The following is a 22,544-nucleotide window of genomic DNA, read 5'->3' on the forward strand; positions in this document are numbered from 1 at the left end:
AAGTGAAAAAAAAAAAAAAAAAGGGTATTTAAGCACAGCACTGAGAGATAATATAGAAAAATGTAAGAAAGTCATCCTGGTTAAGATAGAACAGTGCTTCTCAGATCTAATCCTTTATTTAATAGCTTCATGATTTTTGCCTTTTTGGTATACATCTGTTTAACTTTTTAAGCTTAAGAAAAATGTAGTCTCGTTCTAAGCAATAATGGCAACATAATGATGGGTTGATTTGCTAGTTTTAAATACGTGGCTATTAGAATTTTTTAAGCTCATTGTGACCTCCTAAAGTGATTGTTTTTGTTACAAATGGCATGAATGCCACACTGGGAAATGCTGAGATAGAGGATCCAGTCTGCTGCGGGCTGGAGGGGGAGGCATAGGGAGAATAGAGGAGGGAGAAAATCAGCCTCCTCCTCCCATGTCTTGAATTTAGCCAGCTTAGGAGCAGCTTTGCTACCTTTGGTTGATAACCTGAGGGCTACAATGAATGCAGTAGACAGGAAAACCCCCATGATATATGCAGACAGTATGGCTGCCTTATGGCCATATCTGTTGTTAAAACATTGAAAGACTTCTGTGCAAGCTGAAAAACAGCTATTGCTCTGAGCCCACACAGAGCTCCAACACCCTGGTTACCTTGGCCTCACCTCAGGACTGTCTGGATCACCCCATGATCCAGCAAGGAAAGGGGAAATGCCAGTACAGCAGGGAGCCTCTGGGACTTTGCACCTGCCTTATGGCTAGCTTCTATTCTAATTGGTCGGTGCCTTTGCCAGCTGTTGTGAAATAACGTAAAACTCCTGGATATATTCCTTTATTACCGTATGGATCATGATAGGTTGTATTTATCGACTAACTTGTCTGTTCTTCTTCCCAGATTGTCCCTCGTCTAAAGATAAGAATTATATTTGTCATTTTATCCACTGTCTGATATGAATGGAATCGTCAAGTTGGAAGGAGGTGAGGAGTTGGCTGGGATCTAGAGTTACTTTCTGGCTGTTTAACCACGTATTAACTGTATTATAGGGAGACATTAATAGTTGGGTAGGAGGCAATCAAGTGCTGGATTCTGAAGTTAGTCTGCCTGAGTTCAAATTCTTGTTCTGTCCCTTACAAACGGAGTGCTCTTGGATAAGTTATGTCATCTCTTAGTTTCCTCATCTGATAAGTAGGAATAATAATAGGACCTATCGCATGGTGATGATATGAGGATTATATGACAACACATAAAGCATTTAGACTGGTGCATACAGGCATACAGTAAGCATTCAATATGTAGTAGCTGTAATTATTATTGTTACTTTATGCAATGTGAGAACAACTGCAAATAAAAGTTACTCTATTACTCTAAAACAGTTTTAAATAAACAATTTTACTGTTTTTCCACATGTAAATAGGCCTTCCGCATAAAGACTTCTGTGGTCAGTTTTGGTTTGGAAATGCAGAATTAACCAAGATTAAATAAACTTTGCTGCTGGATACATCAATATGCTAATCTTTTCTGTAAAACTCTAAGAGGGTTTTTTAAAAAAATCAGCTTGAAAAACCCTGATTTTTATCATCAAACTTTTTGTTTTTGAGAATACTTTTATGGAAATGCCACTCTAAGGATTTTGACCTCAATCTTTATGTAAAATACCTGGCCCTCTTGACTGGATCGTAAGGAACCGCAATGTGCTTTTTGAAAGAGGGCTGAGTGGCCTAGACACAAAATAGGCATGTGGCCTCCTTGGCCTTTTTTCCCTAAACTCACCTTGTGCAGGTAAGATGACTTATCTTCTGGTGTGAGAAGAAGCAAGGAAACACCAACCTTAGTTCAAGAATCCAAGTGAAAGGACCTTTCTCCCTTAAGCTTAGAGTGGCTCACCAAGGCCTTCTGCCTCGTGCTTTGTGACTCTACTCTGGTCCTGCTAGTCCTTCCCAGGCCAAAGGTTTCCTCCTACATTGAAGTGAGTCCCAGTCCCATTTTACCTATCAATGGGTTTTGGTTTCAATAGACATTTCAAAGGAAGATTCAGTTTAAAAACACATAGACACAGGAAACATGACCATCTTGGCTCATCTCACCAAAAGCATCACCTAACTAATCTAGGAAGTAATGATGTGCTTGACCTTGACCCAACTCATGAGTACCCCTGCTTATGTCTGGAGTCAGGAGGAGAGAGAAAGGCTCAAGTGTGCCCTGAAACCTAGAGCACAGTCTGGCACAGCTAAATGTCAGTATATGCTTGTTGAATTAATGCAAGGATTAAAAATGAATATTTAGGTATAATATAAGAGATAAATGCCAGATTTTTAGTGGTGCTCATAATATTGCTGACATTCCATAAATTCTATCAATACTAAACTAATGAACTTAAATGTACTTAATCGAATCAAATAATTTTTTGCTTTAACTTATAGGGAATTTTAACCATATTTTTCTTCTCCCTTTCATTGCTCTTCAGCAGTTTCATATAAGGGTTTGGCATTCTCATTTCATATGGGTGTCCTAATTTGGTAATGAGATTTAATTTTGTTGACTTACTAGCATCATCTCTCTCCCTTAAGAAAATTCCTGTCCCCTTTCTCTCATTTGCTTATCCCTGAAGCTAATCTGATGATCATTTTGTCCTCTCATTCAGGGCCTGGGAGTTGTGGATAATACCCACAGTGATTCCTGAAGGCAGGGTACTCAAGTGTGCAGAACAGAGAGCATCTGTCTATTACATTCACATATGAATGAGTGGCAGCTTGGCCTATAAAGTGTTCCTGCAGAAACTCTTGTCAGGGCTGTAAAGTCATCACCCCATTATCTTGATTCTCTTCTGGCATTGGGTGTTATAGTAAGAAGTCTGAGAATTTCCTGATTTTGGCTTCTTTTAATGCAATTTTATTTTTATACTTGGAAGTTTGGGAAATTCTTTCATTTTTATTGAAATTTAAAGATTTTACCAGATTTTGGTTACTTTACTGCTATTGATGTTGATTAGAAAATAGTAAGCCTGTCAATATCCAATTTTAGTTTAGTTTTGCTTTTTTTTAATGCTGAAAATTTTTCTTCAGTTATATCCTTAATTATCTGTCCTGATGGGTTGATTCTACATTCAGAAATACATGTTAATTTTTACTTAGATTGCTGTTCTACTTTCCACATCTGTCATCTTCTCTTACATTATTGTTTGTCGTTATGTATCCCACATATGTTCCTAGAAACTATCTGTGTTTCATGAATGTGATTCTCACAGGAAGGTCTATACTTTTTACTGCCACTGCTGTCAGCAGAATAGTTCTAGAATTCAATCTAGTCTGTCTTCGCCATTCTTCTTTTCATCTTGTTGATAATGGCTGATAGTCCTAACTCAAGCATTTCCTTTGAGACTTCTTCTGCACGTTTCTTTTTCTCTTGTCGTGGGGTATTTTCTTAGTGTGGTTGCGTTACTCATAATTTCCTGTATCCAGGATGCTGGACTTAGGCTGTGGTTCCAGGAGCAACGTAGAAGTGGGTCAAGATTGCCCCATGGGTTAAAGGTTGGGGAGAAAAAAATCTGAAAAGCAACATTGAGTGACGAAGCCAGGGTCAAGATCCAAGGAGAAAGTCCAAACAAGGCAGCAGTGTGAAGAAAGAGAGGCAAAGACTTGGTGTAAAACCCTGGGATGGAAAGCGAAGTAAGTGGCTTTGGATTGGAGGGCTGAGGGTTGAGTCTTAAATCCCTAAGACTATAGGGAGCTAGTAAATGATGTACTGGGCAATTTAGACAGAAGGGGAAGTTGGGGCAGACAAAAAAAATCCTACCTCATACTTGTTGTGAAGCTCATGTTAGTGAAGACTAGGATGGGGCCATATGGCTTCTGATAGAAATCCTTCTTGAGACAATATTTGTAGGTCAGTTTGGGGGCCAGTATTGCCTCAATTGATCACAAATAGGAATGTGCTCAGTTCCATTTGCTTTGGCAATTGATGAGGTGGCTTCTCTCCTTTGGATGATTCTACAGGTATTTTAATGAAAAAAAGGGAAAGAGTTCTCAGGAGCTTTGATTCACTCGACTATTTTCTGTTAATTCCCAAATTTTATTTAAAGGCATATATCTTTTTTTTTTAACATCTTTATTGGAGTATAATTGCTTTACAATGGTGTGTTAGTTTCTGCTTTATAACAAAGTGAATCAGTTATAAATATACATATGTTCCCATATCTCTCCCCTCTTGCATCTCCCTCCCTCCCACCCTCCCACCCACCCTCTAGGTGGTCACAAAGCACCGAGCCGATCTCCCTGTGCTATGCGGCTGCTTCCCACTAGCTATCTATTTTACATTTGATAGTGTATATATGTCCATGCCACTCTCTCACTTCGTCCCAGCTTACCCTTCCTCCTCCCCATATCCTCAAGTCCATTCTCTAGTAGGTCTGTGCCTTTATTCCCATCTTACCCCTAGGTTCTTCATGACCTTTTTTTTTTTTTTTTTAGATTCCATATATATGTGTTAGCATATGGTATTTGTTTTTCTCTTTCTGACTTACTTCACTCTGTATGACAGACTCTAGGTCCATCCACCTCACTACAAATAACTTAATTTCATTTCTTTTTATGGCCGAGTAATATTCCACTGTATATATGTGCCACATCTTCTTTATCCTTTCATCCGTTGATGGACACTTAGGTTGCTTCCATGTCCTGGCTATTGTAAATAGAGCTGCAATGAACATTTTGGTACATGACTCTTTGAATTATAAGGAGGCAAGAATATACAGTGGAGAAAAGACAGCCTCTTCAATAAGTGGTGCTGGGAAAACTGGACAGGTACATGTAAAAGTATGAGATTAGAATACTCCCTAACACCATACACAAAAATAAGCTCAAAATGGATTAAAGACCTAAATGTAAGGCCAGAAACTATCAAACTCTTAGAGGAAAACATAGGCAGAACACTCAATGACATAAATCACAGCAAGATCCTTTTTGACCCACTTCCTAGAGAAATGGAAATAAAAAGAAAAATAAACAAATGGGACCTAATGAAACTTAAAAGCTTTCGCACAGCAAAGGAAACCATAAACAAGACCAAAAGACAACCCTCAGAATGGGAGAAAATATTTGCAGATGAATCAACTGATAAAGGGTTAATCTCCAAAATGTACAAGCAGCTCATGCAGCTCAATAACAAAAAAACAAACAACCCAATCCAGAAGTGGGCAGAAGACCTAAATAGACATTTCTCCAAAGAAGATATACAGATTGCCAACAAACACATGAAAGAATGCTCAACATCATTAATCATTAGAGAAATGCAAATCAAAACTACAATGAGATATCATCCCACACCAGTCAGAATGGCCATCATCAAAAAATCTGGAAACAATAAATGCTGGAGAGGGTGTGGAGAAAAGGGAACACTCATGCACTGCTGGTGGGAATGTAAATTGATACAGCCACTGTGGAGAACAGTATGGAGGTTCCTTAAAAAACTACAAATAGGGCTTCCCTGGTGGCGCAGTGGTTGAGAGTCCTCCTGCCGATGCAGGGGACACGGGTTCATGTCCCGGTCCGGGAAGATCCTACATGCCGTGGAGCGGCTGAGCCCGTGAGCCATGGCCACTGAGCGTGCGCATCTGGAGCCTGTGCTCTGCAACAGGAGAGGCCACAGCAGTGAGAGGCCCGCGTACCGCAAAAAAAAAAAAAACTACAAATAGAACTACCGTGCGACCCAGCAATCCCACTACTGGGCATATACCCTAAAGGCATATATCTTTGTAAGATACTGAAAAAACATGAATATAAAACGTAAGTCCCAATTGCTGTGTATAATATTCTGCAAACATACTTCCCCCACACCCACTTTCAGAAGAGACTAGAATTAATTTTAGACATCTAGCATTATGGAGGTAGACTGTTTGCATAAGATGGTGAACAGGAGTGTCAGTTGCCCAAGCTTAAGTGATATGGAAATGTGCCCAGAAGAAAGTAGAATGAAATTATTAGATCACTTTGGACTTTCCAAAGCCTTAATGTGATAATCTCTTTGAGAGATGACTGGAAAGTTTTGGTATTAAATTTCTAGCATTGGTGCCACTTAAATGAAGCATATCTTTTCAGAGAATTTTAGGAAAGCTAATGTGTCGGGGTAGAAGTGTTAAGAGTCAAGGAAACTTGCAACAGAATGTGCTTCACTGGGCTAAGATGTTGCTGTCTAGCTTCGTCCTGGATCAGTGAAGACAACCTCTGAGACTTGTAGGAAACATAAACAGAACATTGAGCCACAGCACCTCTTGGACTTGAGAAATAAGCCTTCCAGCATCACTGCATATTTTTATTCCACAATGCCTGACTTCAATTCTACTTTACACTGAACTTTAAAGATACATGAACAGAGTGGATATGCAGCATGTGATGGGTAGTGACGGAATACACACAATTACAAGTACCAGGCCAATGGAGATCAGATTAGGACTTCTGTAGCTAGTATACATCACCTGGTCTTTCGAACCGTGGAGGAATGCTTCCTTCATTTCATTCATAAATGTTGACTTCAAAATTTGCTCTTGCTTAGGGACTGTTTTCCTTAGCACTTATTTATTGATCTATTCATCCACCCATCCATCCATCCATTAATCCATCCAGTATCTTTTTTTTTTTTTTCATGGTACACGGGCCTCTTACTGTTGTGGCCTCTCCCGTTGTGGAGCACAGGCTCCGGACACGCAGGCTCAGCGGCCATGGCTCATGGGCCCAGCCGCTCCGCGGCATGTGGGATTTTCCCAGACCAGGGCACGAACTCGCCTCCCCTGCATCAGCAGGCAGACTCTCAACCACTGCACCACCAGGGAAGCCCCATCCAGTATCTTTTGAGTGCTTAGTATATGCCAGTCCTCAAGTGAGTGGCTGGTAGTACAATGAAGAATAAGAATAAGACAGACTCTGTTTTTGATCCTGTCTTGTGAAATCTAGCTGCCTTTACCTCCCCAGACTCTCAGCCCCTCCTCAACTGAGGAATTTCACTGGATTCTGCCTGGGTTTTCCTTCCCTGCACTGTGGAATGGAAACTTTCCTAAGGTAGGCTAGGAAATCCTAGGGCTCACTTGTTTCCTTTCTCTTGGGATCACTGTCCGTTATTGCTGGATGTCCAGTATCTTAAAAACCATTGTCATATATTTTGTCCATTCTGTTTTGGTTGTTTTAGCCAGGAAGGTAAGTCCAAGGCCTGTTTCTTGATCTTGTGTGGAAGCAGATGTGTACTACTGAGTTCTGAGAGTTCTTTAAATACTCTGCACACAATTTTTTTTATGTCAAATATGTGATTTGCAAATATTTTCACCCAATCTATAGTTTGTCTTTTTTTTTTAAACATCTTTATTGGAGTATAGTTGCTTTACAATGGTGTGTTAGTTTCTGCTTTAGAGCAAAGTAAATCAGCTATACATACACATATATCCCCATATCTCCTCCCTCTAGCGTCTCCCTCCCACCCTCCCTATCCCACCCCTATAGGTGGTCACAAAGCACCAAGCTGATTTCCATGTGCTATGTGGCTGCTTCCCACTAGCTATCTATTTTACATTTGATAGTGTATATATGTCCATGCCACTCTCTCACTTCGTCCCAGCTTACCCTTCCCCCTCCCCGTGTCCTCAAGTCCATTCTCTATGTCTGTGTCTTTATTCCTGTCCTACCCCTAGGTTCTTCAGAACCTTTTTTTTTTTTTTAGATTCCGTATATATGTGTTAGCATATGGTATTTATTTTTCTTTTTCTGCCTTACTTCACTCTGTATGACAGACTCTAGGTCCATCCACCTCACTACAAATAACTCAATTTCATTTCTTTTTATGGCTGAGTAATATCCCATTGCATATATGTGCCACATCTTCTTTATCCATTCATCTGTCGATGGACACTTAGGTTGATTCCACGTCCTGGCTATTGTAAATAGAGCTACAATGAACAGTGTGGTACATGACTCTTTTTGAATTATGGTTTTCTCAGGGTATATGCTCAGTAGTGGGATTGCTGTGTCATACGGTAGTTCTATTTTTAGTTTTTTAAGGAATCTCCATACTGTTCTCCATAGTGACTCTATCAATTTACATTGCCACCAACAGTGCAAGAGAGTTCCCTTTTCTTCACACCCTCTCCAGCATTTATTGTTTGTAGATTTTTTGATGATGGCCATTCTGACTGGTGTGAGGTGATACCTCATTCTAGTTTTGATTTGCATTTCTCTAATGATGAATGATGTTGAATATCCTTTCATGTGTTTGCTGGCAATCTGTATATCTTCTTTGGAGAATTGTGTATTTAGGTCTTCTGCCCATTTTTGGATTGGGTTTTTGGATTTTCTGGTATAGAGCTGCATGAGATGCTTGTATATTTTGGAGATTAATCCTTTATCAGTTGATTCATCTGCAAATATTTTCTCCCATTCTGAGGGTTGTCTTTTGGTCTTGTTTATGGTTTCCTTTGCTGTGCAAAAGCTTTTAAGTTTCATTAGGTCCCATTTGTTTATTTTTCTTTTTATTTCCATTTCTCTAGGAGGTAGATCAAAAAGGATCTTGCTGTGATTTATGTCATAGAGTATTCTGCCTATGTTTTCCTCTAAGAGTTTGATAGTGTCTGGCCTTACATTTAGGTCTTTAATCCATTTTGAGCTTATTTTTGTGCATGGTGTTAGGGAGTGTTCTAATTTCATTGTTTTACATGTAGCTGTCCAGCACGACTTATTGAAGAGGCTGTCTCTTCTCCATTGTATATTCTTGCCTCCTTTATCAAAGATAAGGTGATCACGTGTGTGGGGGTTTATCTCTGGGCTTTCTGTCCTGGTCCATTGATCTATATTTCTGTTTTTGTGCCAATACCATACTGTCTTGATTACTGTAGCTTTGTAACATAGTCTGAAGTCCAGGAGCCTGATTCCTCCAGGTCAGTTTTTCTTTCTCAGGATTGCTTTGGCTATTTGGGGTCTTTTGTGTTTCCATACAAATTGTGAAATTTTTTGTTCTAGTTCTGTAAAAAATGCCATTGGTATTTTGATAGGGATTGCATTGAATCTGTAGATTGCTTTGGGTAGTATAGTCATTTTCCCAATGTTGATTCTTCCAATCCAAGAACATGGTAAATCTCTCCATCCGTTTATATCATCTTTAATTTCTTTCATCAGTGTCTTATAGTTTTCTGCCTACAGGTCTTTTGTCTCCTTAGGTAGGTTTATTCCTAGGTATTTTATTCTTTTTGTTGCAATGGTAAATGAGAGTGTTTCCTTAATTTCTCTTTCAGATTTTTCATCGTTAGTGTATAGGAATGCAAGAGATTTCTGTGCATTACTTTTGTATCCTGCAACTTTACCAAATTCATTGATTAGCTCTAGTAGTTTTCTGGTGGCATCTTTAGGATTCTCTATGTATAGTATCATGTCATCTGCCAACAGTGACAGCTTTAGTTCTTCCCTTCCGATTTGGATTCCTTTTATTTCTTTTACTTCTCTGATTGCTATGGCTAAAACTTCCAAAACTATGTTGAATAATAATGGTGAGAGTGGACAACCTTGTCTTCTTCCTGATCTTATAGGAAATGGTTTCAGTTTTTCACCATTGAGAACAGTGTTGGCTGTGGGTTTGTCATATGTTGCCTTTATTATGTTGAGGTAAGTTCTCTCTATGCCTACTTTCTGCAGGGTTTTTATCATAAATGGGTGTTGAATTTTGTTGAAAGCTTTCTCTTCATCTATTGAGATGATCATATGGTTTTTCTCCTTCAGTTTGTTAATATGGTGTATCACATTGATTGATTTGCGTATATTGAAGAATCCTTGCATTCCTGGAATAAACCCACTTGATCATGGTGTATGATCCTTTTAATGTGCTGTTGGATTCTGTTTGCTAGTATTTTGTTGAGGATTTTTGCATCTGTGTTCATCAGTGATATTGCCTGTAGTTTTCTTTCTTTGTGACATCTTTGTCTGATTTTGGTATCAGGGTGATGGTGGCCTCGTAGAATGAGTTTGGGAATGTTCCTCCCTCTGCTATATTTTGGAAGAGTTTGAGAAGGATAGGTGTTAGCTCTTCTCTAAATGTTTGATAGAATTCACCTGTGAAGCCATCTGGTTCTGGGCTTCTGTTTGTTGGAAGATTTTTAATCACAGTTTCAATTTCAGTGCTTGTGATTGGTCTGTTTATATTTTCTGTTTCTTCCTGGTTCAGTCTTGGAAGGTTGTGCTTTTCTAAAAATTTTTCCATTTCTTCGTGGTTGCCCATTTTATTGGCAGATAGTTGCTTGTAGTAATCTCTCATGATCCTTTGTATTTCTGCAGTGTCAATTGTTACTTCTCCTTTTTCATTTCTAATTCTATTGATTTGAGTCTTGTCCCTTTTTTTCTTGATGAGTCTGACTAATGGTTTATCAATTTTGTTTATCTTCTCAAAGAACCAGCTTTTAGTTGTGTTGATCTTTGCTATTGTTTCTTTCAGTTCTTTTTCATTTATTTCTGATCTGATCTTTATGATTTCTTTCCTTCTGCTAACTTTGTGGGGTTTTCTTTGTTCTTCTTTCTCTAATTGCTTTAGGTGTAAGGTTAGGTTGTTTATTTCAGATTTTTCTTGTTTCTTGAGGTAGGATTGTATTTCTATAAACTTCCCTCTTAGAACTGCTTTTGCTGCATCCCATAGGTTTTGGGTCATCGTGTTTTCATTGTCATTTCTTTCTAGGTATTTTTTGATTTCCTCTTTGATTTCTTCAGTGATCTCTTGGTTATTTGATAGTGTGTTGTTTAACCTCCATGTGTTTGTATTTTTTACAGATTTTTTTTTCCTGTAATTGATATCTAGTTTCACAGCATTGTGGTTGGAAAAGATACTTGATAAGATTTCAATTTTCTTAAATTTACCAAGGCTTGATTTGTGACCCAGGATGTGATCTATCCTGGAGAATGTTCCATGAGCACTTGAGAATAAAGTGTATTCTGTTGTTTTTGGATGGAATGTCCTATAAATATCAGTTAAGTCCATCTTGTGTTTTCTTATTTATTTATTTTCATTCTGGATCATCTGTCCATTGTTGAAAGTGGGGTGTTTAAGTCCCGTACTGTGATTGTGTTACTGTCGATTTCCCCTTTTATGGCTGTTAGCATTTGCCTTATGTATTGAGGTGCTCCTATGTTGGGTGCATAAATACTTACAATTGTTCTATCTTCTTCTTGGATTCATCTCTTGATCATTATGTAGTGTCCTTCTTTGTCTCTTGTAACAGTCTTTATAAAGTCTATTTTGTCTGATATGAGAATTGCTACTCCAGCTGTCTTTTGATTTTCATTTGCATGGAATATCTTTTTCCATCCCCTCACTTTCAGTTTGTATGTGTCCCTAGGTCTGAAGTGAGTCTCTTGTAGACAGCATATATACAGGTCTTGTTTTTGTATCCATTCAGCCTGTCTATGTCTTTTGGTGGGAGCATTTAATCCATTTACATTTAAGGTAATAATCAATATGTATGTTCCTATTCCCATTTTCATAATTGTTTTGGGTTTGTTATTGTTGGTCTTTTCCTTCTCTTGTGTTTCCTGCCTAGAGAGGTTCCTTTAGCATTTGTTGTAAAGCTGGTTTGGTGGTGCTGAATTCTCTTGGCTCTTGCTTGTCTGTAAAGGTTTTAATTTCTCCGTCGAATCTGAATGAGATACTTGCTGGGTAGAGTAATCTAGGTCGTAGGTTTTTCCCTTTCATCACTTTAAATATGTCTTGCCACTCCCTTCTGGCTTGCAGAGTTTCTGCTGAAAGATCAGCTGTTAACCTTATAGGGATTCCCATGCATGTTAGTTGTCATTTTCCCCTTGCTGCTTTTAATATTTATTCTTTGTATTTAATTTTTGATAGCTTGATTGATATGTGTCTTGGCCTGTTTCTCCTTGGACTTATCCTGTATGGGACTATCTGCACTTCCTGGACTTGATTGACTCTTCACTTTCCCATATTAGGGAAGGTTTCAACTACAATCTCTTCCAATATTTTCTGAGTCCCTTTCTCTTCTTCTTCTGTGATCCCTATAATTCCAATGTTGGTGCGTTTAATGTTGTCCCAGAGGTCTCTGAGACTGTCATTTCTTTTTCTTCTTTTTTCTTTATTCTGCTCTGCAGTAGTTATTTCCCCTATTTTATCTTCCAGGGCACTTCCATTCTTCTGGCTCAGTTATTCTGCTATTGATTCCTTCTAGAGAATTTTTAATTTCATTTATTGTGTTGTTCATCATTGTTTGTTTGCTCTTTAGTTCTTCTAGGTCCTTGTTAAACGTTTCTTGTATTTTCTCCATTCTGTTTCCAAGATTTTGGATCACCTTTACCAGCATTACTCTGAATTCTTTTTCAGGTAGACTGTCTATTTCCTCTTCATTTCTTAGGTCTGGTGAGTTTTTGCCTTGCTCCTTCATCTGCTGTGTGTTTCTCTGTCTTCTCATTTTGCTTAACTTACTGTGTTTGGGTTCTCCTTCTCGCAGGCTGCATGTTTGTAGTTCCCGTTGTTTTTGGTGTCTGCCCCCAGTGGCTAAGGTTGGTTCAGTGGGTTGTGTAGGCTTCCTGGTGGAGGGGACTGGTGCCTGTGTTCTGGTGGATGAGGCTGGATCTTGTCTTTCTGGTGGGCAGGACTGCTTCCAGTGGTGTGTTTTGAGGTGTCTGTGACCTTATGATTTTAGACAGCCTCTCTGCTAATGGGTGGGGTTGTGTTCCTGTCTTGCTAGTTGTTTGGCATGGGGTGTCCAGCACTGTAACTTGCTGGTCATTGAGTGGAGCTGGGTCTTAGCATTGAGATGGAGATCTCTGGGAGAGCTCTCGCCGATTGATATTACATGGGACCAGGAGGTCTCTGGTGGTCCAACGTGCTGAAGTCGGCTCTCCCACCTCAGAGGCACAGCCGTGACACCTGGCAGAAGCACCAGGACCCTGTCAGCCACACGGCTGATCCTCCAGAGCGGGGTGGACTCAACTTATAGTTTGTCTTTTTATTCTTTTAATGGTGTCTTTTGCATAGAGGAAGGTTTTAATTTTGATGTTCAATTTGCTCTCACAGCCAAGAACTCTTTTCCTAAGCGTCCAGGTCACAAAAGTTTTCTCCTCCACCTTTTCTACTTTTTAAGCTATTGTTCCTTTCATTCTACTTCAGTCGTGTGCGTGGGGAAAATGAATTTTTGTTGCTGCATTGTGTGATATCTATCTCAAACCATATATCTGTTTGAGGCTATAGTCCTTGGGGATTTTGACACACCTGTAATTATTCTGTATCTCCACTGGATGTCAATACTGCTCAAGGAAAAGAAGTTCAGACAGCATATTGGGTGCACAAAAAGCAGTCTGTGCTTTTAAGAGTTAGGTTGGAATTGTCAGAAAGGAGGCTAGAAGATGTGAAATACACAAAGAAGAATATCTCTCCTTCAGCCCTGTAATAAATGTCAGGCAGAGTGCTGGGATATAGTGCTGGGATTTGTAGCAGTGTTGAACTTCAAACTTGAAAGACTGAATTCTGTTTTCCACTCTGGCTCTTTGGTTGCTGACTCATGCAAAAATGAAACCACATTTTTGCTCGAATTATTTGGCTAATTCTTACAATGTATCTTATTGAACTAGAATTAGAGGTTCAATCTTTATTTCTTTTGTTCACTTCCCAAACATGTACAAATTTCAGCAGTGATAAGTTAGAAAGAAATGACTTTGGTAAGAAAATTACCTGGGCCACTTTGGTCTATATCCAAGGATACCACTAAGCTCAGGAATAAGAAACAGGACCCCAAGAGTCAAGTGACCTCTGATCATACTTCTGAGCAGGTTTTACTTCCAAGAAGGGCCCAGTTTGTTCAAGGACTGAAACAAGATAAGCAAAATTGGATGTATATTGCTTTCTCTCCTAATGATCTGCTACAAAATTGGGATATGAGGCTTAAAAGCTTTAAGAATTGAATTCTAGCTAGTTGTTTTTAGTTTCCTCATTCTGAAGTAGGGAACTATATATTCTTTCATTATGGTTTTTTATATAAAATCTTACCTGTCTATAAGATGACCAGTTTTGAAAATTACAAAGAATAGAACCTACAGTATTTTGACTGTATATCCTATAGGTGGGACACAAGGATACAGGACTGACCAGGTTCTTCAGCAAGGAATTATTTCAGTACATATTTTATGAAATATCTCAAGTGCATTATATGATTATATTTAACAAAGCTGTCAGTTGACAGAACATAAAAGTCATCATTGACAAGCATTGTGCTAGTATGACTAGCAATAATAAAAATATTGAATGAACAACGATATCTAAGCAGATGGAATTTTTGAGTAAACAATTTAAAAAATGTTCTAACATTTGGAAAAAGATAACTGAAATACAGCTTGAGATATGAGGATAATCTGATTTAAGCAGAACTATCTCTTAAAAGTAAGCTGCTGGTTTTTTTTGTTTTTTTTAAAATAAATTTATTTATTTTATTTAGTTTTACTTTTGGCTGTGTTGGATCTTTGTTGCTGTGCATGGGCTCTCTCTAGTTGCGGCGAGTAGGGGCTACTCTTCGTTGTGGTGCGCGGGCTCCTCATTGTGGTGGCTTCTCTTGTTGCGGAGCACGAGCTCTAGGCACGCAGGCTTCAATAGATGTGGCACGCTGGCTCAGTAGTCGTGGCTTGTGGGCTCTAGAGCGCAGGCTCAGTAGTTGTGGCACACGGGCTTAGTTGCTCCATGGCATGTGGCATCTTCCCGGACCAGGGCTCGAACCTCTGTCCCCTGCATTGGCAGGTGGATTCTTAACCACTGCGCTACCAGGGAAGCCCAGTAAGGTGCTGTTTTAATAAATATTGTATATTCAGTCGTTGGTGATAGAGCAACACTAAGGTTTTTAGCTCTTTCTAGGGACTGTGAATTTTCAATTATGACATGTTTCCTGTGGGAGCTTAACTTCCCTATATAGTTAAATATCCAATGAACCTGTTATATGAATTGTAGTAAGTATGCTGACCAACAAATGTGTGCGCCTGACATCCCAGGAGTCTTCTATCCAGCTATATATGGTTGGTAGAGTTTAATTGTATTCAATTTTAATATTTCACATGGTGACAAAATTCTGTCCTAGTGTGCATCATTTTTGACCTATTTCTCTACAACGTAAAGCATGTCAGATTGTTATAATCTTATACATGCTTTGGTGACTGGCTTAAAGCTTTGCACTAATATTCATTCCCTGGGTCAATAGGATTCGTAAGAAATGTAAAAATTAGCAACACTTTTATTCATAGAATTTGCTCATATCAAATGGAAGGCCTAGATTGTCTGCTTGTAACTCACGGGTTAGATTTTCCTATAGGTTGCTGGCATAAGACACAGAAAATTATGAAGGTGTAAATCATACTCCAACATGGCTAAAAGCTTTGTTCCAACAAAGCTAAAAGCTTTGTTCCAGGTATTGGCACGAAACTAAAAATATTGGATTGATTTTCCGTAAGTTCAGAGCCATGGTTTTCGTATCCTTTCTTCAGTGCCAAATTATATCACTAGTGTTATTTTTTCTGTTTTGACATGATCTTGTGTTATTGTCCCTCTTTCAAATTTCCTATTCAAATTATTCTCTGGCTTGTGTTTATCAAACCAGAAGAACTCCGAATCTGGAAGACTGCTAAAAATCCTTTGGATGACCACTTTAATACTTAAAGGTAAAATACAGCCACTCTACAAAGATGGAATATGGGAAGCATTGCATTGGAATAAAAAAAAACATTAAAACAGTTTCTTAAATAGCAATCATTGGTTCCAATGTGTCAAATTAAATCTGTGCCTCATAAAATAGTAATTTTTCAAATTAATTAAACTAAGTTTTAACTTACGTGGCATAATAAATCTTTTGCTATATTTTTCATTTGTTTGGATAATCAGTAAATATTGGATTAGTGCTTCGTTGTTTTATAAAATGTTTTCCTAGAGAGGAAATGAGTGGCAAGGAGAGAGCCTATCTCTCAATCAAAATAATTAAATGAATTTTTTAAATCCCAGATAATTCAAGAACAGACATTTTAGTATTACTTGCTGCTCAAGATAAATTTCACATAAACTCGATCAGCAGTGGTGTTTTCTTAGATAATTCAAAAATAAAAATTTAAAAATAGATTTTACCATCAAAATCCTTAGAGTAGAAGGTATAAAGCCAAGTATTTCCTTTTTTTTTCAATAGCATTTGTAAACTGGGAAGTCTAGAATTTAAGACTATGTGACTTTTGGCTCCAGAGAATCACTTAATAGAATAGCTGAGGCACTATTCCTAGTGTGTTCCTAGTTTCAGGTGGGCCCATAGTAGGTGTTCAGTAAATCAGTCATCCATGCTAGTTGAATGAATAAATTTGTGCCCTCAGTGCGTTAATGTGTAGTACAACCAGTGGTTCTCTCAGAGTGGCAGTGTGGTTTTGGAAGCAAAGCATGGAAATGGAGTAGCAATAAAAGCACCAGCGGTAGAATCTGTAGCATATTTATCACCAAACTGGTAATTTATGTTGAAGGAAAGCATACAGGCCCACAATCTTTTATATCCATTTTTAAAACTCTAAAAGCTCAAAAAACTGAAGGCCTTTTCTGTAACTTATTTGAGGGTAAAACCAGACCTAACCTGACAGAGGCTATTTGGGGTTGTTTATTTATCCCACTTAGTGTAAATATTCACATATTTTGCTGCAAAAATACTGGTGCATTTGATTTCTCAGTCCCACTTCAGACCTTGGTGGGAGGTTATGTAATATACACACTTTAGTACATTTCTGAAATACATACAATTCTGAATTCTAAAACATTTTGGCCCCAAGGTTTGGGAGAAGGGCTTGTGACCTTATATATAGTTTGTGAATAATTGGGATGCTTTCTGCATATTTTCCTGTTTGTCAATCATCCTCTCCTTTCTGATGCTCAGCTTGAAACAACTTCCTTGCACAGGAGTTTCTCTTCCAGAGGATGAATGCTACCCGCTCTGTTCCTTGATTCACAACGCGAATTGCTGCTCCATCATCAGCCATCAACCCTCACCGTGACTTGGTGCTCTGGAGGTGGTGCTGTCTGTGCTTGGTTAACATGGGAAAGACCCAGTGCCACACATGGCCTAGAGGAGCGCTCAACGTGTGAGCTGGCTCTCTGTGACATGTCTGGGACCATCAGAGATGTCACATTGTGTGTATGATCACACATGCTGAGTGATCAGTATATAGACTGTGCACAGTTTTCTCCATGGTGTATAACAGAATAGAACCTATCATTTGGGCTTTACTAGTTTCAAGCATTACCCATGTGGAGATCCAAGCTAGAAAATCCAGCTACTACGTGTTTATCCTTGACCAAAGACTGATCCTCCTGTATCATTGGAGAAAGATTATCTGGATAAATTGAACTTTTCCATGAAAGCCAGGTCTGATATATCTGCCCCATGCGGGACAACTGCCAAGCTAGAATGCCTTTACATCTGGCTTTAAGTAACTCATCTAAATTGGCCCAGATCGAGTCTTAATCAGGAGGGAGTAGGAGTAAAACTAAAATTAGTTAATTCAGTTCCTCATTAATAGTTCTGGCTACGGAATTTGCGGGGAGGATTAGGGGTATTTAATGCTCTAAATTTATCCATGTAATCACCCTGCCTAACCCTACTAGAATTGCACTGAGACTTGGCAACCCAGAGAACTAGTAGCCTGCTCTCATAACCCAGACATAGGAGGGTGGGCGTTGGGTGGCTTGCACTTCCTGTTTCTCCTTGACCCTGGATTTTCCCTGGTGACATCTTTCTCCCTCCCTCTTGTATTCTTCCTCCTGGCCCTCCTCCCATACCCCTGGCTGTGTCTTTCTCTCTGTAATCATCTTTTGCTCACTGTCACTCTCTTTCTGCCTGACTGTGTCTGTCAGCTCGTCTGGTTGCTTTTTTTCCCCACACTGGGAAAGTATGAGAAAAGATGGGAAAGGAGAGAAGTGGGCATTTGCTATCCTCTATTGAGATTTAAAAATACTACCAAAATCATTTTTATACCACTTTTAGCCTTATAAAAATAAAGCCTCATGTAGTAGTCATGGCAATTCTTAAATTTCACTTTGAGAACCACTTAAACGAGAGATCATTTAGTTTAGATGGAAACTATAGGAAAGGAGAGCTAATCTGTAAACCATTTTGAATTCCTTGGGAGATTTCAATTGAATTGAAGGGTGCTAATCCTTTGTTATAAAGTGAACCTGCTTATCTGTTGACCCTGGAATACATTTTCCCAAATTACCCCGTGTAGAATTTATTTAGCTACCTTGTCAAGGAAGGATCTGAAAGTTTCATTTTAGAAGGGTGCCCATGGGAAATTTTCTCATCCAAATTCTTGTCTTGATATGCTGACTCATGTGACTATTTTACCTATTCAAAAAACAATTAAACATATAAATAAAACTCCAGAGTCTATAGAAAGTGACTAACACTTCTTTTCTAATGCTTCTGAATGCTGTGCTTGAAATTGTATTGCGAAATGTGTTAAGGAAATCTTTTTGCCTTTCTGAGCATATTGTCAACAAGAAGCTAGAAGGTGAGTTTAAAAACAGTTGCTGGCAGGACAACTGCAGGGGACTAGGCTTCGTAAGCGGCATCTCTAGGGGGAGGTAAATCCCAGCTTTTCACCTTGAAACAAGCAGGAATAATAAGAAGTGTGCTCTTTGGGAAGCGTTGAACCTTAATGTCCTGTGTTCTGGCTTAGGCTTTTTGTGGTGCCCTTCCCTGTCTTTCACCTGTGACCCGGGGGGTGCCCTACACTTCCTACCAAGGTTTTGATGTGCCTGATGGTTGCACTGATGCTAGAAGCAAGCATTACAAACACAAAAGCACACAAGTCCCATATTTTCCTCTAAGAGCTTTATAGTGTCTGGCCTTACATTTAGGTCTTTAATCCATTTTGAGTTTATTTTTGTGCATGGTGTTAGGGAGTGTTCTAATTTCATTCTTTTACATGTAGCTGTCCAGTTTTCCCAGCAACACTTATTGAAGAGGCTGTCTTTTCTCCATTGTATATTCTTGCCTCCTTTGTCATAAATTAGGTGACCATATGTGCATGGGGTTATCTCTGGGCTTTCTATCCTGTTCCATTGATCTATATTTCTCTTTTTGTGCCAGTACCATACTGTCTTGATTACTGTAGCTTTGTAGTATAGTCTGAAGTCAGGGAACCTGATTCCTCCAGCTTTGTTTTTCTTTCTCAAGATTGCTTTGACTATTCAGGGTCTTTTGTGTTTCCATACAAATTGTAAAATTTTTTGTTCTAATTCTGTGAAAAATACCATTGGTAATTTGATAGGGATTACATTGAATCTGTAGATTGCTTTGGGTAGTATAATCATTTTCACAATATTGAGTCTTCCAATCCAAGGGTATGGTATATCTCTCCATCTGTTTGTGTCATCTTTGGTTTCTTTCATCAGTATCTTACAGTTAGTTCTGAGTACAGGTCTTTTGCCTCCTTAGGTAGGTTTATTCCTAGGTATTTTATTCTTTTTGAAGCAATGGTAAATAGGACTGTTTCCTTGATTTCTCTTTCTGATCGTTCACTGTTAGTGTATGGCACAACACTATGGAGAACAGTATGGAGGTTTCTTTAAAAATAGAACTACCATATGACCCAGCAATCCCAGTCCTGGGCATATACCCAGAGAAAACCATAATTCAAAAAGATACATGCACCCCAATGTTCATTGCAGCACTATTTACAATAGCCAGGATGTGGAAGCAACTTAAATGTCTATCAACAGAGGAATGGCTAAAGAAGATGTGGTACATATATATAATGGAATATTACTCAGCCATAAAAAGGAACAACATAGTGCCAGCTGCAGAGGCATGGTTGGACCTGAAGACTGTCATACAGCGTGAAGTAAGTGAGAAAGAGAAAAACAAATATCGTATAATATCACTTATATGTAGAATTTGGGAAAATGGTACAGATGAACTTATTTGCAAAGCAGAAATAGAGACACAGATGTAGAGAGCAAACTCATGGATACCAAGGGGGAGAGGGGGTGGGATGAATTGGGAGATTGGGATTGACATATATACACTACTATGTATAAAATAGATAATGAGAACCTACCGTAGATAATGAGAACCCACTGTATAGCACAGGGAACTCTACTCAGTGCTCTGTGGTGACCTAAATGGGAAGGAAATCTAAAAAAGAGGGGATATATGTATACATATAACTGATTCACTTTGCTGTACAGCAGAAACTAACACAACATTGTAAAGCAATTATACTCCAATAAAAATTAACTTAAAAAAATAAAAAAGCACAGAGATGGCAATCAGGAGCTATAAATGAGTGAAGTGGGCCTGCAGTGAATGGGCAGCACAGCCCAGACAGAAGGAGAGGTTTCTACTCAGCTCTCCACCAGGACACATACATGACCCACGTTATTAGAGATTCCATTCTTTATTTTCAAAAGAAACACAAAATCCAGACTATCTTTTAGATGCAATTTTGTAATTTAAAAATATTCTATTCTGATTATTCAAGGTTTTTTTGGAAAAAAACCCAACCATGGCAGCAGGCTGGATCTGGCCTGGGAGCTGCCTGCTGTGACTTCTGCCCCGGATGAAACAAACCCAGGAAAAGACATCTCAGCAGTTCACCTCTGTACTCAGTGGTTCATATAGCCCACATTTTAAGACTTAAGGGCTTGTTTTTAGTTCAAAAGGAATCAGGTTTGAACTAGAGACTGTTTAATGCCACATGCACAGAATGTATGAAAGAGCTATAGCACCACGGTCTTGACCATTCTTGATCGTTAGACACGATCTGCACACCGAGTAAGAGGAAAGAGATGTTGGTCAATTAATGTGGTTTTGTGCTGTCCAGCTGTGATCTTGCTGCAGATTCTATTAACATTGACCCTTCAACACATACCCTGCTTTAACGAGGAGGTGGTACCAATATGATGAGCTAACCATGAGGAACCCCCTCCAGAAGGGACCACCCAAAAAGAAGCTGAATTAAAGCCCCCATAATACAAACCATTGCTCCTGGAAAATGAAAAGGACTTAAGAGATGATTGAAATTTACAGTGATTTTCAGACCCACTTGGCCTCTGTCTCTTTCCCCCAAATAAAGCAGTCTCATTTCAAGTGATTTGCTAGAGTCTGTGATTGTAAGAGTCATCCCTTTAGGACCTGGAAACAATTATCTCAGAATACAACTATTATAAACCCATAGTAACCTGGATCACCTGAATTTTATGGTTGTGCCATCTGGCTTACCTGGATCTTAGACATAAACTGTGTCTACATGATGCAAAGTCAGAAAATGTTTTCTTTAATTTCAACAAATGATCACTGAGTTTTATGCCAAGTGTTAGAAATTGAAGGATTATTCTGACAATACCTGTCATCCAAACCCTGAAGTCTATAAGGAAAGCTAGATGTTAGACGTTGCTGTGACAATGGTATGTACTGCTCCACCAGCAACTCCTGCTGCTTCTACTCCAGCGTTTACGTGGAATCTATCTGCATCCCTCTGTTGGCATTATCCTAGTCTAAGACGCTGTTATCACTCCTGGACCACCCACAGCCTGCTGTCTGCTCCTCACATGTCCTTTCCTGCCACTGCCATCCCCATCCAATTCATAGCAACCAGAGCAATCAAAAACATTAATAAGGCCTTGCAGGGAAGGCCGTTGCCAATCTCTCCAGTCTTATCTCATAGCACTGCCCCTCCCAGTCTGGTCTCTGTCATTTCTCACAAGGAGCTAAATGCTTTTCTGGCTCAGAACTCTGCTGCTAGCTCTTTTCTCTACCGAGAAATAACGTCCCCTGGCTTAAATGTCACCTCCTTAGAAAGTTCTTGGTCGCTCAGAGTTCTCCACTTTAAACTCCATTTCTGTTTTGTTCTTCACCTTTATTGAATGTGCATTTATTTTTGTCTGTTTTCTGGATTTTTTTTTTCCTGACTCTTCCACTGGATTTCATGAAATCAGCATCTTGGTCTCTGCTGTACTCTCAACATCTAGCAGAGAGCTTGGTGTACACAGTGTCCCTCAATAAATATTTATGCTAAGAGTGAAGGAATCACAAGGCCCTATTCGACGAGTACAGGAAGCAGTTAATTTTGTTGAGATTAGAGGAAGGGTGAGGACAGTCATTGTATTAGTTTTCTAGGGCTGCCATAAAAAAAAAAAGTATCACGAACTGGATGGCTTAAAACAATAGAAATTTATTCTCTCACTGTTTTGGAGGTTGGAAGTCTGAAATCAAGGTGTCTGCTTTGTTCTTCCTTGGGGACGTAGAAGGAGACTGTCCCATGCCCCTCTCCTAGCTTCCGGCGGTTGCTGCTAGCTCTCGGTGCTCCTTGGTTTGTGGCAGCATAACTCCAGTTTGTGCCTGCATCGTCACATGGCATTCTCCCCGTGTGTCATGTCCAAATTTTCCTCTTCCTATAAGGCACCAGTCATTGCATCATGGTCCTCCCTAATCCAGTATGACCTTATTTTAACTTGATTAAGTCTGCAACGACTGTTTCTAAATAAGGTCATGTTCACAGGTACCAGAGAGTTAGGACTTGAACATATCTTTGGG

General features: G+C 39.1%; 1 protein-coding gene across 1 annotated transcript in view; it reads left to right on the top strand.

Annotated features, from left to right (window-relative positions):
• Nucleotides 1-22,544, top strand: part of PTPRR (protein tyrosine phosphatase receptor type R) — a 378,611-nt gene that overhangs the window by 18,674 nt on the left and 337,393 nt on the right. The window contains exon 3 of the mRNA XM_079937947.1: nucleotides 878-960. The gene's annotated coding sequence lies outside the window, so the exon portion shown is untranslated. The remainder of the gene's footprint in view (nucleotides 1-877; nucleotides 961-22,544) is intronic.

Source organism: Stenella coeruleoalba (genome assembly GCF_951394435.1).
Source record: "Stenella coeruleoalba genome assembly, chromosome: 11".
NCBI lineage: Eukaryota > Metazoa > Chordata > Mammalia > Artiodactyla > Delphinidae > Stenella > Stenella coeruleoalba.